The following is an 8,474-nucleotide window of genomic DNA, read 5'->3' on the forward strand; positions in this document are numbered from 1 at the left end:
ACCCATGATGCAAGGTGATGAACGCCCCTACACAAGGAGGGTCAACTTTAATCAAAGGTTGGACCAAGTCCTTAGGGAAATTTGTGTGGAAGGCGCCCAATGGAGAATAGACTCCAAAGGCAAGCCAGTCCAACTAAGAAGACTGGACCTCAAGCCTGTAGCTAGAGGATGGTTGGAGTTCATCCAAAGATCCATCATCCCTACAAGCAACCGATCTGAAGTTACTGTGGATCGGGCATCATGATCCATAGCATCATGATTGGAGAGGAAGTAGAGGTTCATGAAGTCATCTCCAATGAACTCTACAAAATAGCTGACAAGCCTTCATACATGGCACGGCTAGCCTTCCCCCACCTTATATGCCATCTATGTTTCTCAGCTGGAGTTATCATAGAAGGAGATGTCTCCATTGAAGAAGACAAGCCCATCACCAAGAAAAGGATGGAGCAATCAAGAGAAGTTCCTCACGGCCCTCAAGGAGAACATGAGGAAATTCATCATCAACAAATGCCTCAAGGAATGCACTTTCCTCCCAACAACTATTGGGAGCAACTCAATACCTCTTTAGAAGATTTGAGCCATAATGTTGAACAATTAAGGGTGGAACATCATGAGCACTCCATCATTCTCCAAGAAATAAGAGAAGATCAAAGAGCAATGAGGGAGGAGCAACAAAGGCAAGGAAGGGACATGGAAGAGTTGAAGAACATCATGGGTCCTTCAAGAAGAAGACGCCACTAAGAGGTGGATTCATTCCTTGTTCTTTATTTCTTTCTGTTTTCGGTTTTTAATTATGGTGTTTATCTATGTTTTGTGTCTTTATTTCATGATCATTAGTATGTAACCATGCCTTAAAGCTATGAATAAAATCCATTAGTCCTTCACCTTTCTTAAAAGAAAAATGTTTTAATTCAAAAGAACAAGAAGTACATAGTTTTCGAAATTATTATTGAATTTAGTTTAATTATATTGATGTGGTGACAATAATTTTTGTTTTCTGAATGAATGATTGAACAGTGTATATGTCTTTGGATCTTGTTGTTTATGAGTGTTAAAACTGTTGGCTCTTGAAAGAATGATGAACAAGGAGAAATGTTATTAATGATCTGAAAAATCATGAAATTGATTCTTGAAGCAAGAAAAAGCAGTGAAAAAAAAAAGAGAGATCTAAAAAGAGTATATAGAAAAAAAAAAAGGGGAGCAGTAGAAAAAGCCAATAGCCCTTAAAACCAAAAGGCAAGGGTAAAAAGGATCCGAGGCTTTGAGCATCAATGGAGAGGAGGGCCCAAGGAATTAAAATCCAGGCCTAAGCGGCTAAATCAAGCTGTCCCTAACCATGTGCTTGTGTCATGAAGGTCCAAGTAAAAAAGCTTGAGACTGAGTGGTTAAAGTCGTGATCCAAGGCAAAAGAGTGTGCTTAAGAGCTCTGGACACCACTAACTGGGGACTTTAGCAAAGCTGAGTCACAATCTGAAAAGGGTTCACCCAGTTATGTGTCTGTGGCATTTATGTATCCGGTGGTAAGACTGGAAAACAAAGTGCTTAGGGCCACAGCCAAGACTCATAAGTAGCTGTGTTCAAGAATCAACATGCTTAACTAGGAAAGTCAATAACACTATCCGAAATTCTAAGTTCCTAGAGATGCCAATCACTCTGAACTTCAAAGGAAAAAGTGAGATGCCAAAACTGTTCAGAAGCAAAAAGCTACAAGTCCCGCTCATGTAATTAAATTAATATTCATTGATATTTTGGAATTTATAGTATATTCTCTTCTTTTTATCCTATTTGATTTTCAGTTGCTTGGGGACAAGCAACAATTTAAGTTTGGTGTTGTGATGAGCGGATAATTTATACGCTTTTTGGCATAGTTTTTACATAGTTTTTAGCAAGTTTAAGCTACTTTTAGGGATGTTTTCATTAGTTTTTATGTTAAATTCACATTTCTGGACTTTACTATGAGTTTGTGTGTTTTTCTGTGATTTCAGGTAAATTCTGACTGAAATTGAGGGATTTGAGCAAAACTCTGAAAAAGGCTGACAAAAGGACTGCTGATGCTGTTGGATTCTGACCTCCCTGCACTCGAAATGGATTTTCTGGAGCTACAGAACTTCAAATGGCGCGCTCTCAACGGCGTTGGAAAGTAGACATCCAGGGCTTTCCAGAAATATATAATAGTCCATGCTTTATTCGAAGATTGACGACGTAACTTGGCGTTAAACGCCAAGTTCATGCTGCTGTCTGGAGTTAAACGCCAGAAAAACGTCATGATCCGGAGTTGAACGCCCAAAACACGTCATAACTCAAAGTTCAACGCCAAGAAATGCCTTAGCTCGTGGATTGATCAAGCTCAGCCCAAGCACACACCAAGTGGGCCCCGGAAGTGAATTTATGCATCAATTACTTACTCATGTAAACCCTAGGAGCTAGTCTAGTATATATAGGACATTTATCTATTGTATTAGACATCTTTTGACCACTTTAAACTCTTTATTCATTCGGTCACTTGATCATGGAGAGGGCTGGCCATTCGGCCATGCCTGAACCTTATGCTTATGTATTTTCAACGGTGGAGTTTCTGCACACCATAGATTAAGGGTGTGGAGCTCTGCTGTACCTCAAGTATTAATGAAATTCTATCTTCTTTTATTCAAATCTCTTTTATTCTTATTCCAAGATATTCATTCGTACCCAAGAACATGATGAATGTGATGAGTTAGATAACCCTCATCTTCATTCTCACTGATGAACGCGCGTGATTGACAACTACTTCCGTTCTACATGCAACACAAGCTTGAATGTGTATCTCTTAGATTCCCCAACAGAATCTTCGTGGTATAAGCTAGATAGATGGCGGCATTTATGAGGATCCGGAAAGTCCAACCTTGTCTGTGGTGTTCCGAGTAGGATCCTGGGAATCCGGAAAGTCTCACCTTGTCTGTGGTATTCCGAGTAGGATTCCGGTAATGAATGACTGTGACGTGCTTCAAACTTGTAACCTGCTGGGCGTTAGTGACAGACGCAAAAGAGGGATTCTATTCCAGTAGGAGCGGGAACCAACCGGTGATTGGCCGTACTGTGACAGAGTGCGTGAGCATTAGCTTTCACTGCGAGGATGGGATGTAGCCATCAACCATGGGTGATGCCTCCAGACTGGTTAGCTGTGCGAGTGACAGCCGCATAGGATATTTCCCCGAGAGGATTGAAAGTAGCCACAGCTGATGGTGAACCCCTATACAAAGCTTGCCATGGAAAGGATTAAGAAGGATTGAGTAGAAGGAATAGGAGAGCAGGCGTCCGTGAGCTCTACAGCACCTCCATTCCGCTTATCTGAAATTCCTACCAATGAATCTACATAAGTATTTCTATCCCTTTTATCATTCCCTTTTATTTACAATCCAATAATCACAATTACCCTTTAATCTCCCTAACTGAGATTTGCAAGGTGACCATAGCTTGCTTCATACCAACAATCTCTGTGGATTCGACCCTTACTCACGTAAGGTTTATTACTTGGACGACCCAGTACACTTGCTGGTTAGTTGAACGGAGTTGTGAATTCAAGTTAAGAAAATAAACAGTGCCCTAAGAGTATACATCCTTTATAAACAAAAGAACATGTGATCACAATTTCGTCCACCATATTACCACCGGATACATACATGCCACAGACACATAATTGGGTGAACCTTTTCAGATTGTGACTCAGCTTTGCTAGAGTCCCCAATTAGAGGTGTCCAGGGTTCTTAAGCACACTCTTATTGCCTTGGATCACAACTTTATTTCTTTCTTTCTTTCTTTTCTCTTTTTTCGGTTTTTTTTTTCGCTTGCTTTCTCTTTTTTTTTTTTGTATTCACTGCTTTTTCTTGCTTCAAGAATCATTTTTATGATTTTTCAGATCCTCAGTAACATGTCTCCTTTTTCATCATTCTTTCAAGAGCCAACAATTTTAACATTCATGAACAACAAATTCAAAAGACATATGCACTGTTCAATCATACATTCAGAAAACAAAAAGTATTGTCACCACATCAAACTAATTAAGCTAGTTTTAAAGATGAATTTGAAATCCTGTACTTCTTGTTCTTTTGTAATAAAAACAGTTTTCATTTAAGAAAGGTGATGGATTTCATAGGACATTCATAACTTTAAGGCATAGACACTAAGACACTAATGATCATAAGACACAAACATAGACAAACATAAGCATGAAAATTTCGAAAAACAAGAAAATAAAGAACAAGGAGATTAAAGAACGGGTCCACCTCAGTGATGGCGGCTTGTTCTTCCCCTTGAAGGTCTTATGGAGTGCTTGAGCTCCTCAATGTCTCTTCCTTGTCTTTGTTGCTCCTCTCTCATGATTCTTTGATCTTCTCTAATTTCATGGAGGAGGATGGAATGTTCTTGATCTCCACCCTTAGTTGTCCCATGTTGGAACTCAGTTCTCCTAGGGAGGTGTTAATTTGCTCCCAATAGCCTTGTGGAGGAAAGTGCATCCCTTGAGGTATCTCAGGGATCTCATGATGAGAGGGGTCCCTTGTTTGCTCCATCCTTTTCTTGGTGATGGGCTTGTCCTCATCAATAAGGGCGTCTCCCTCTATGTCAACTCCCACTGAATAACAGAGGTGACAAATGAGGTGAGGAAAGGCTAGCCTTGCCAAGGTGGAAGACTTATCCGCCACTTTGTAGAGTTCTTGGGCTATGACCTCATGAACTTCCACTTCTTCTCCAATCATGATGCTATGAATCATGATGGCCCGGTCTAGAGTAACTTCAGACCGGTTGCTAATGGGAATGATTGAGCGTTGGATAAACTCCAACCATCCTCTAGCCACGGGCTTGAGGTCATGCCTTCTCAATTAAACCGGCTTCCCTCTTGAATCTCTCTTCCATTGTGCGCCCTCTTCACATATAACTGTGAGGACTTGGTCCAACCTTTGATCAAAGTTGACCCTTCTAGTGTAAGGATGCTCATCTCCTTGCATCATGGGCAAGTTGAATGCTAACCTTACATTTTCCGGACTGAAATCCAAGTATTTCCCCCGAACCATAGTAAGATAATTCTTAGGATCCGGGTTCACACTTTGATCATGGTTCTTAGTGATCCATGCATTGGCATAGAACTCTTGAACCATCAAGATTCCGACTTGTTGAATGGGGTTGATAAGCACTTCCCAACCTCTTCTTCGGATCTCATGGCGGATCTCCGGATATTCACCCTTTTTGAGTGAAAAGGGGACCTCGGGGATCACCTTCTTCAAGGCCACAACATCATAGAAGTGGTCTTGATGCACCCTTAAGATGAATCTATCCATCTCTCATGACTCGGAGGTGGAAGCTTTTGCCTTCCCTTTCCTCTTTCTAGAGGTTTCTCCGGCCTTGGATGCCATAAATGGTTATGGAAAAACGAAAAAGCAACGCTTTTACCACACCAAACTTAAAAGGTTTGCTCGTCCTCGAGCAAAAGAAGAAAGAAGAGAGTAGAAGAAGAAGAAATGAGGAAGAAGGAGATGGCTTATGTATTCGGCCAAGGAGGGGGGAAGTGGTGTTTAGGTTGTGTGAAAATAAAGGATTGAAGAAGGGTATTTATAGGAGAGAGGGGGTGATATGGTTCGGCCATTATGGTTGGGTTTGGGAGGGAAAGTGGTTTGAATTTGAAGGGTGAGGTTGGTGGGATTTTATGAAGGATGGATGTGAGTGGTGAAGAGAAAGATGGGATTTGATAGGTGAAGGGGTTTTGGGGAAGAGGGATTGAGGTGATTGGTGAATGGGGAAAGAAGAAAGAGAGTGGTGGTGGGGTTGGTGGGGGTCCTGTGGGGTCCACAGATCCTGAGGTGTCAAGGAAAAGTCATCCCTGCACCAAATGGCACTCAAAATCACGTTTTGAGGCATTTCTGGCGTTAAACGCCGGGCTGGTGCCCATTCCTGGCGTTTAACGCCAGGTTCTTGCCCTTTTCTGGCGTTTAACGCCAGTCTGGTGCCCCTTTCTGGCGTTAAACGCCCAGAAGGGTGCCAGACTGGGCGTTAAACGCCCAACTGCTAGCCTCACTAGCGTTTAAACGCCAGCAACATCTTCCTCCAGGGTGTGCTGTTTTTCTTCCTGTTTTTCATTCTGTTTTTGCTTTTTCAATTGATTTTGTGACTTCTTATGATCATCAACCTACAAAAAACATAAAATAACAAAAGAAAATATATAAAATATAACATTGGGTTGCCTCCCAACAAGCGCTTCTTTAATGTCAGTAGCTTGACAGAGGACTCTCATGGAGCCTCACAGATACTCAGAGCAATGTTGGAACCTCCCAACACCAAACTTAGAGTTTGAATGTGGGGGTTCAACACCAAACTTAGAGTTTGGTTGTGGCCTCCCAACACCAAACTTAGAGTTTGACTGTGGGGGCTCTGTTTGTCTCTGATTTGAGAGAAGCTCTTCATGCTTCTTCTCCATGATGACAGAGGGATATCCTTGAGCCTTAAACACATAGGATTTTTCATTCACTTGAATGATCAGTTCACCTCCATCAACATCAATCACAGCCTTTGCTGTGGCTAGGAAGGGTCTGCCAAGGATGATGGATTCATCCATGCACTTCCCACTCTCTAGGACTATGAAATCAGTAGGGATGTAATGGTCTTCAACTTTTACCAAAACATTCTCTACAAGTCCATGAGCTTGTTTTCTTAAGTTGTCTGCCATCTCTAGTGAGATTCTTGCAGCTTGTACCTCAAAGATCCCTAGCTTCTCCATTACAGAGAGAGGCATGAGATTTACACTTGACCCTAAGTCATATAGAGCCTTCTTGAAGGTCATGGTGCCTATGGTACAAGGTATGGAAAACTTCCCAGGATCTTGTTTCTTTTGAGGTAATTTCTGCCTAGACAAGTCATCCAGTTCTTTGGTGAGCAAAGGAGGTTCATCCTCCCAAGTCTCATTTCCAAACAACTTGTCATTTAGCTTCATGATTGCTCCAAGGTATTTAGCAACTTGCTCTTCAGTGACATACTCATCCTCTTCAGAGGAAGAATACTCATCAGAGCTCATGAAAGGCAGAAGTAAGTCCAATGGGATCTCTATGGTCTCATTTTGAGTCTCAGATTCCCATGGTTCCTCATTAGGGAACTCAGTGGAGGTCAGTGCACGCCCATTGAGGTCTTCCTCGGTGGCGTTCACTTCCCCTCCTTCCTCTCCAAATTCGGCCATGGTTATGGCTTTGCACTCTTCTTTTGGATTTTCTTCTGTATTGCTTGGAAGAGTTCTTGGAGGGAGTTCAGTAATTTTCTTACTCAGCTGTCCCACTTGTGCCTCCAAATTCCTAATGGAAGACCTTGTCTCAGTCATGAAACTTTGAGTGGTTTTGATTAGATCAGAGACCATGGTTGCTAAGTCAGAGGGGTTCTGCTTAGAATTCTCTGTCTGTTGCTGAGAAGATGATGGAAAAGGCTTGCCATTGCTAAACCTGTTTCTTCCACCATTGTTGTTGTTGAAACCTTGTTGAGGTTTCTCTTGATTCTTCCATGAGAAATTTGGGTGATTTCTCCATGAAGAATTATAGGTGTTTCCATAGGGTTCTCCTAGGTAATTCACCTCTTCCATTGAAGGGTTCTCAGGATCATAGGCTTCTTCCTCAGATGAAGCATCCTTAGTACTGCTTGGTGCATTTTGCATTCCAGACAGACTTTGAGAAATCAAATTGACTTGTTGAGTCAATATCTTGTTCTGAGCCAGTATGTCATTCAGAGCATCAATCTCAAGAACTCCTTTCTTCTGACTTGTCCCATTGTTCACAGGATTCCTTTCAGAAGTGTACATGAATTGGTTATTTGCAACCATTTCAATGAGCTCTTGAGCCTCTGTAGGCGTCTTCTTCAGATGAAGAGATCCTCCAGCAGAGCTATCCAAGGACATCTTGGATAGTTCAGAGAGACCATCATAGAAAATACCTATGATGCTCCATTCAGAAAGCATGTCTGAGGGACATTTTCTGATTAATTGTTTGTATCTTTCCCAAGCTTCATAGAGGGATTCTCCATCCTTCTGTCTGAAGGTTTGGACTTCCACTCTAAGCTTACTCCATTTTTGAGGTGGAAAGAACTTTGCCAAGAAGGCATTGACTAGCTTTTCCCAAGAGTCCAGGCTATCTTTAGGTTGTGAGTCCAACCATATTCTAGCTCTGTCTCTTACAACAAAAGGGAATAGCATCAGTCTGTAGACCTCAGGGTCAACCCCATTAGTCTTGACTGTGTCACAAATTTGCAAGAACTCAGCTAAAAACTGATGAGGATCTTCCATTGGAAGTCCATGGAACTTGCAATTCTGTTGCATTAGAGAAACTAATTGAGGCTTAAGCTCAAAGTTGTTTGCTCCAATGGCAGGGATAGGGATGCTTCTCCCATAGAAATCGGGAGTAGGTGCAGTAAAGTCACCCAGCACCTTCCTTGCATTGTTGGCATTGTTGTTGTTTTCGGCTGCCATGGGT

The 8,474-nt window shown here is 41.9% G+C and overlaps 1 non-coding gene across 1 annotated transcript; it reads left to right on the top strand.

Moving 5' to 3' along the window:
* The first annotated feature begins 7,957 nt into the window (after positions 1–7,957).
* Positions 7,958–8,065, top strand: LOC130952462 (small nucleolar RNA R71). Its single transcript, XR_009074642.1, has one exon. It is a non-coding gene; the product is annotated as a small nucleolar RNA R71 (small nucleolar RNA).
* The last annotated feature ends 409 nt before the right edge of the window (positions 8,066–8,474 follow it).

Source organism: Arachis stenosperma, chromosome 9 (genome assembly GCF_014773155.1).
Source record: "Arachis stenosperma cultivar V10309 chromosome 9, arast.V10309.gnm1.PFL2, whole genome shotgun sequence".
Taxonomy (NCBI): Eukaryota; Viridiplantae; Streptophyta; class Magnoliopsida; order Fabales; family Fabaceae; genus Arachis; species Arachis stenosperma.